Raw genomic sequence first — 5915 nt, 5'->3', positions numbered from 1 at the left:
GAAGGAAGCAAGACGATCACAATTTAAAACAACGTAAATCAATTCATAGTGACCTCTGCATATAATTTAGTTCAGGAGGTTACATTAAAACAATCAGTTCAAATCATGGTAATTACTGCATATAGTTTTTTTTTTCAAGAGATTACATTAAAATCAATCAATCAAAATCACATTAATAATCACAAACTCCATACTCTCGCAATGTAGGTTGCTCTAATCTTCACAGCAACCAACTCAGTCGTTGTTAAGTCAATAACAAACTTACCTCCTTCACAGAGAAATTATCACAGCAACTTTCTCGATCGTTGTTAACTTAATAACAGACCAACCTCCTTTACAGAGTAATCATCACACTGATCATCACACATATATTTCTCTATCCTTTACAAAACAATCATCATACTGATTTCACCGATCATTACACAGATATTCCCACACATACTTCCTTATCTTAAATAACAAATTAAGATGGTCATATTTCCCCCCAGTCATATTTCCCTCCAGCTTTTAGAAGCCAGAAGCTCGGCGAGAACTGTAGCGCTAGTTACGGTTCATTAATGAATGTTTTAAAATCCCGGTTTCTACCCTCCGTTGACTGAACAAATTACAGTCATCTGCCATCAAACCCTCGATCAGTCTCTCGGTCTCGCTCTCGCTCTCGCTCTCCCTCTAATCACAAACGCATCCAGTCTCTCGCTCTCGCTCTCGATCTCGGCCTCACTTGCATCTCATCAGGATTTCGGAAGTGAAATTGAAGCCTCAATCAAGCAAGTCAGTCTCTCTCCCTCTGCTTCGTTCTTATCTTTAATCTAATTGTTGTTATATTTGTTTTGATTTTCGTAGTTCTTGTTAAAGCTTTTGCATTGTGACTTTCGCAACCTCTTCTAAATCAAAAAACCACGCTGGGGTTTGGTGAACTGGGTCATATGAAAAGGCGTGGGTTTTTTCTTTTGATTCATGTTATTGACTCTAGGTTTCGGAAATTGGGAATTGAATTTTATTGTGTTGAGTTTGATTAGCTTTTACGGTTATGGTACTGAATTGGGGTTTTTTTTGGGTGATTGAATTTGATTCTGTAATTTCAGAGTTTTGATTCTAAGTTTGTTCTGTTTATGCTTAATTGAAGAGTTGGTTAAGATTTAGCATCTGCCGAGGCCTTTAAGTATTGTAACAGCAATATAAGAGTGAATTTAGCTGCTACAATGTGACGGAACCGCCCATTGATGCTCCTAGAGACCCATTGTACAAGACCGAGAGGGACGTTTTTAAGGTATGAGTGAACTGTGTGTGTTTGGTACTGTTTTGTACAGCTATCAATGGGAAGGATTGATGCAACTGCATTTTGATTCCGTGAGAATGGTTCTGGATGTAGAATTAAAAGTCTATTAAGTATAGTAGACACAGTTGGTCTTTTTCAAGATTGATAATTTTGAGTGTCCAAGTGGATTGGTGTTCTTATTTTTCTGCTTTCTTTGTAAATGGGTGTCTTTTTCCAGCAATTGCATAGTTTAGATGAAAGTCATGAAACATAGTTTTTGGGACGGTGAGTTTGTGAAAAAACATAACAGCATTGCCTATAATGCTTGTGGATAACTACAGTTTGATATTGCTGTTCAGCTTATGTAGTTTGTGTTAAGTCATTACTTGGATAAGTTATGTTCTTATGTAATTATAAGAGCTGGTTGAATTTGATATAGAGCTAATGTGTTTGTGCTTTCTGTTGTTGAGCTTTCATTTCATGAGTCTGTAATTGTTTTGCATGAAAAAGGAACAAAAAAGCTATCATTGTCAAAAAGACAAATAATTGATCTATTCTGATAGGAAGATATATATGAATTGAAGGAAAAATATGAACACAATTAGTAATGCAATCAAAGGAGGAGCTGCAGTAAATCTTAGTAATAAAAAAAAGAGAGAAAAGTATGGCATGCATGCTTATATATTGATATGTTCCTGTGATGTAGATATATTCCTAGGACTGCAGACGTAGGAGTGCTGCTGTAATGAATAAATTAAAAATTACTGCAAACACATAAGTATCAAAAGAAAAAGAAGAAGATAAAGAATAATAAAATTATATACCATAGAACATACTACATCGTGTTCCTCCATATGCATTTTCCTTATGTCTTCTTTAGTTGTGGGTTTTTTGATTTGGTTAGTTAATGTCAATTTCTATGCCTGTTCTTTCATAGGCTGGAAGAAAAGAAGAGTGGATAGGCAGAAAGCAAGCAGCTGCAAATGAGATCTAACAACGTTTGATGAGTTTATGTACTGGTTTCCATTCCATTCATTCTTGACAGTTTTAATACCAAACTACTGCACAGAAAATGGTGAGTGAAAAGGCCTAGAGGCAGAAAGTAAGCAGCTGCAAATGAGATCTAACATGAGTTTATGCACTGGTTTCCATTACAGTTTGGGACATGCAAGGTTATTCATTTGATAAGCAAGTGAAGATTGTCATTGCCACCATGACACTTCATAATTATATACGGAGACATGCACATGGTGATAGACATTTTGTCCGAAGTGAAGAAAGAGAAAGTTATGGGTCAAGTGGTGGGATAGAAATGGATGATGATGTAGAAGAAGAGAATCATGGTCACGGTGCACAAGAAATGGAAACAATAAGAAATAACATTACTCAAAGTTTGATGAATGCGCGTAATAACATGAACATTTGATGCGAACCAGAAACCAATTGTTATTAATGTTACTAATATATTTGTATAAGTTATTTTTAAAATTGTCCAATATTAATCATATAGTCACCATGATTTATAAAAATTGAAAGTTAACAAAAATTAATAAGGACATAATAAAGATTAAAAATAATAACAAGAGCATTTGAACAACATTGTTTTGTATATAATCAAGGAAAAATAATCTCTCATGTCCAATTTGGTCATTCCGCAAACAAAAAGCACAAGCCAGATTGATATACCAAACACTTTACCACTGCTTCTGCCACTGACAGCTCCTATAAAAAGCCAGTTTACCAAACACTCAGCAACTTTGCTTTTCAGCCACTTATTCTCAGAAATAAGCAGAAGCCATCTTTTCTGAAAAGCCCAGCCATACCAAACATAGCCTTAGACCCATAGTATCTCAACAAATGAAATTCTACAATAACAATTTTACTATTCGCAAACAATAATGAACTCAATTTCAAAATATTGTTTCGCCTCTCACTTCCGTGGTCATTCCGGACCAAAACATTTAAAGAGGTCACTCAGGACTCGAAAATGTTACACAATCTCAATACTTTTCAAAACAATAGAAATCATCATTTTCGCAATATATTGTTTCCCAAAAAGTCACATCTCAAAACAATAATATGAACACAATCATGCATATTGCTTTCATCATACATCAAACCCACAAGGAGATATATATTTCACGTAAATATATATCAGCCCCCTTCCAATGAGGGATACCTATTTTTGGCCAACTTGAGGGATAGGCTCCCAGCCCTTGGATCAGGTTTAATGAGCTTGGACGGCTGAGATCATAAACAGTGATAAACACTGATTTAACCCTTATCTAACCCCAATTCCTGAACTCAGGTCCGTTCTCAAGCCTCCCAATTTCTTCTCTTCGTCTCTCTCTCTCTCTCGCTCAGAGAATTTGTAAATCGAGCATGAACTTCTCTAGAAATCAGGTGGGTTTTGTATTTGTAGTGAGTATTTGATCAGGCTGAGGCCGCCGAGCTCGAACCCAACGACGACGGTAGCGATCTCAAAGAAGACGGTTAGTTTACCTCACTGTAATTTGTTTTGAAGAAGAAGACGGTTAGATGAAGCTACTGCCTAACGTCCTCGAAAGGCCTCTCAGTAAAGGAAAACAAGAGGTCTTCTCTCTCTCTTTCTCTATCTAGCTCATTCACTTTTGTTTCGTTATGCATCAAATTACTAATCCCTCAACTTAATGGATGCGATTTTGATGGATCTCTGTGTGTTGGGTACTCGATTTAAGGGGAAAGATCGAAACTTTGTACTCAATTAACCTTAATTTGAGTGATGAGGACCTGGGTTTTTTTGCTTTTATTGAATTTTTGGGTGATTGAGATTTTGGATGTTTGCTGATTTTGGGATTTGACGGTTGTTTCAGGTCAGTTTGAGTGCATTTGCGTTCTTGTTTTCGGAGCTTGTGCAATACAGCCAAACACAGGTTGACAACATTGCCTAGCTAGAACCAAGGTGATTCACGTTCTTGGTATTTCGATTCGTTTGTTATGTGCTCATGTACATTCAGAATTGGTTAGTTTAGGGGTTCTATTAGATTGAAGAATGAAGTGCTCATGTGAAAGAATTATATGAATTGAAATAGAGATAAGGTATGCTTCTAGTTCTTGAATTGAAACATATTTCAATGGATATCCCTTTACTTCATTTTGGCAGTAACTAAGAAATAAAAGGCAGACGTCCATTTTTTGGGTGGTATAAGATGTAATGTATCTATAAATTGCTCCTATCTAAATGAATGTTACATTGGGTTATTTTGTAAACAAAATTCTAGGTTGAACAAAATTCGTTTTTACTGCTTCACTTTGCTCTTATTTGTTTTACTTTTTGCTAGTTCTGTTGCTGCTGCTGGTGTTATTGTTGTTCTTATCATTGTTATGTCTTGTGCCTGTCCATGTTTGGTAAAATCCATGTGAACATCTTGGTGTGTTGCTTCATGGGGCGAAAAGATTTAGGGGTTATGCTTGGCCGTAAATTTACAAATTCGGTTTTGAGTGTCTTTTATCATATGAAAACTTAAACATGGACATAAAGATATGTCCTGTAAATCTTATACTACTTTTAAGGTGGACATGAATCTATTAGGAGTTGTGTTCTGTGCAAGACAAGATGCTACTGTTGTCATGTCTAATAATTGCTCACTTTTGATTACTTAAATGGATTGCACAATTTACTGGAACATAACATAAAACTATCTGATACATGTACAGAAATGTAGATTGAAAAATATTTTGGTAGACTTGCCCAGTGAGTGAGGTGTCTTGTTTGTTATCATAAACAATATTAAAAGCTAATGCATTGCACATATGTTGGCTTTTGTGGATCTGATTCTGGTTATTAACTTGAGCATGTTCAGATTGATTTCTACCACAATCAAATTTCTGTGCAAATTTGACATTTGTCATGTCTTTTGTTTGCAGGAAGTTACCTCAATTCTTTTAGCAGATGGAGTTGCAAGTGAAAAAATACTGAAGAATTTCTAACTAATACGTAGAAAGTCTGCATTGTTGTACCATTGTTGAGTAATAGTTACTATTAATTTGTTCCCCACTGCTGAGGATAAAATATCCTAGCTTGGAATCAGAAAAATAAATACAATTTTGGCGTTCCAACTTCTGAGCATTTTGTTGTTTTTATTTAAAACTGTTGTTTGGTCGTCGGCATTAGTATGAAATATGATCCATTTGTGTCAAAATGTCTATGCTATAGCAACTATTTTCAAGTAAGCTTACACTTTTAATTTCATTTGACATTTTCCGTTTGTGTTTTGAATGAAAGTCTAAACTCCTGAGAACCAATTTCATGATACCCTGAAAATATATAACAATAATAGATCACATACTACTTGCTTTGAAGTTTAGAGCATCTTCTAATAATGTGCAACTTGAAATGGAAAAAGAATTTCTTGATAATCGATTAGAATTTGACTGTCCTAATACATGATTCAAACGTTCAATCTTGGAGAACAGGGATTGGTTCAAAGATACATAGATGTTCAGTGGTTTGAGCATCCAAATATCTTAGTTTTATTGATAAAAACAAAAAATCTTAGTTTTCCTCGTGGATTGGAACTTTGCTAACTCATGCAAGCCACTCCCACAATATTTGAGCACTAATATAAATGGAACATATTGCAAAACAGTAAAAAATTTAGTTAAACTTGTTCAGCTA

The 5915-nt window shown here is 35.1% G+C and overlaps 2 long non-coding RNA genes across 2 annotated transcripts; both read left to right on the top strand.

Moving 5' to 3' along the window:
* The first annotated feature begins 628 nt into the window (after window positions 1-628).
* LOC133720840 (uncharacterized) lies at window positions 629-2716 on the top strand. The gene is made up of 3 exons (XR_009851991.1): window positions 629-771; window positions 1127-1270; window positions 2196-2716. It is a non-coding gene; the product is annotated as an uncharacterized LOC133720840 (long non-coding RNA).
* An 873-nt stretch (window positions 2717-3589) lies between these two features.
* LOC133720841 (uncharacterized) lies at window positions 3590-5386 on the top strand. The gene is made up of 3 exons (XR_009851992.1): window positions 3590-3850; window positions 4111-4199; window positions 5165-5386. It is a non-coding gene; the product is annotated as an uncharacterized LOC133720841 (long non-coding RNA).
* Window positions 5387-5915: the final 529 nt, after the last annotated feature.

The sequence above is a fragment of the Rosa rugosa genome, chromosome 7, assembly GCF_958449725.1.
Source record: "Rosa rugosa chromosome 7, drRosRugo1.1, whole genome shotgun sequence".
Lineage (NCBI taxonomy): Eukaryota > Viridiplantae > Streptophyta > Magnoliopsida > Rosales > Rosaceae > Rosa > Rosa rugosa.
The sequence above is the reverse complement of the archived record's forward strand: the minus strand, read 5'-3'. Positions and strand labels throughout refer to the sequence as shown.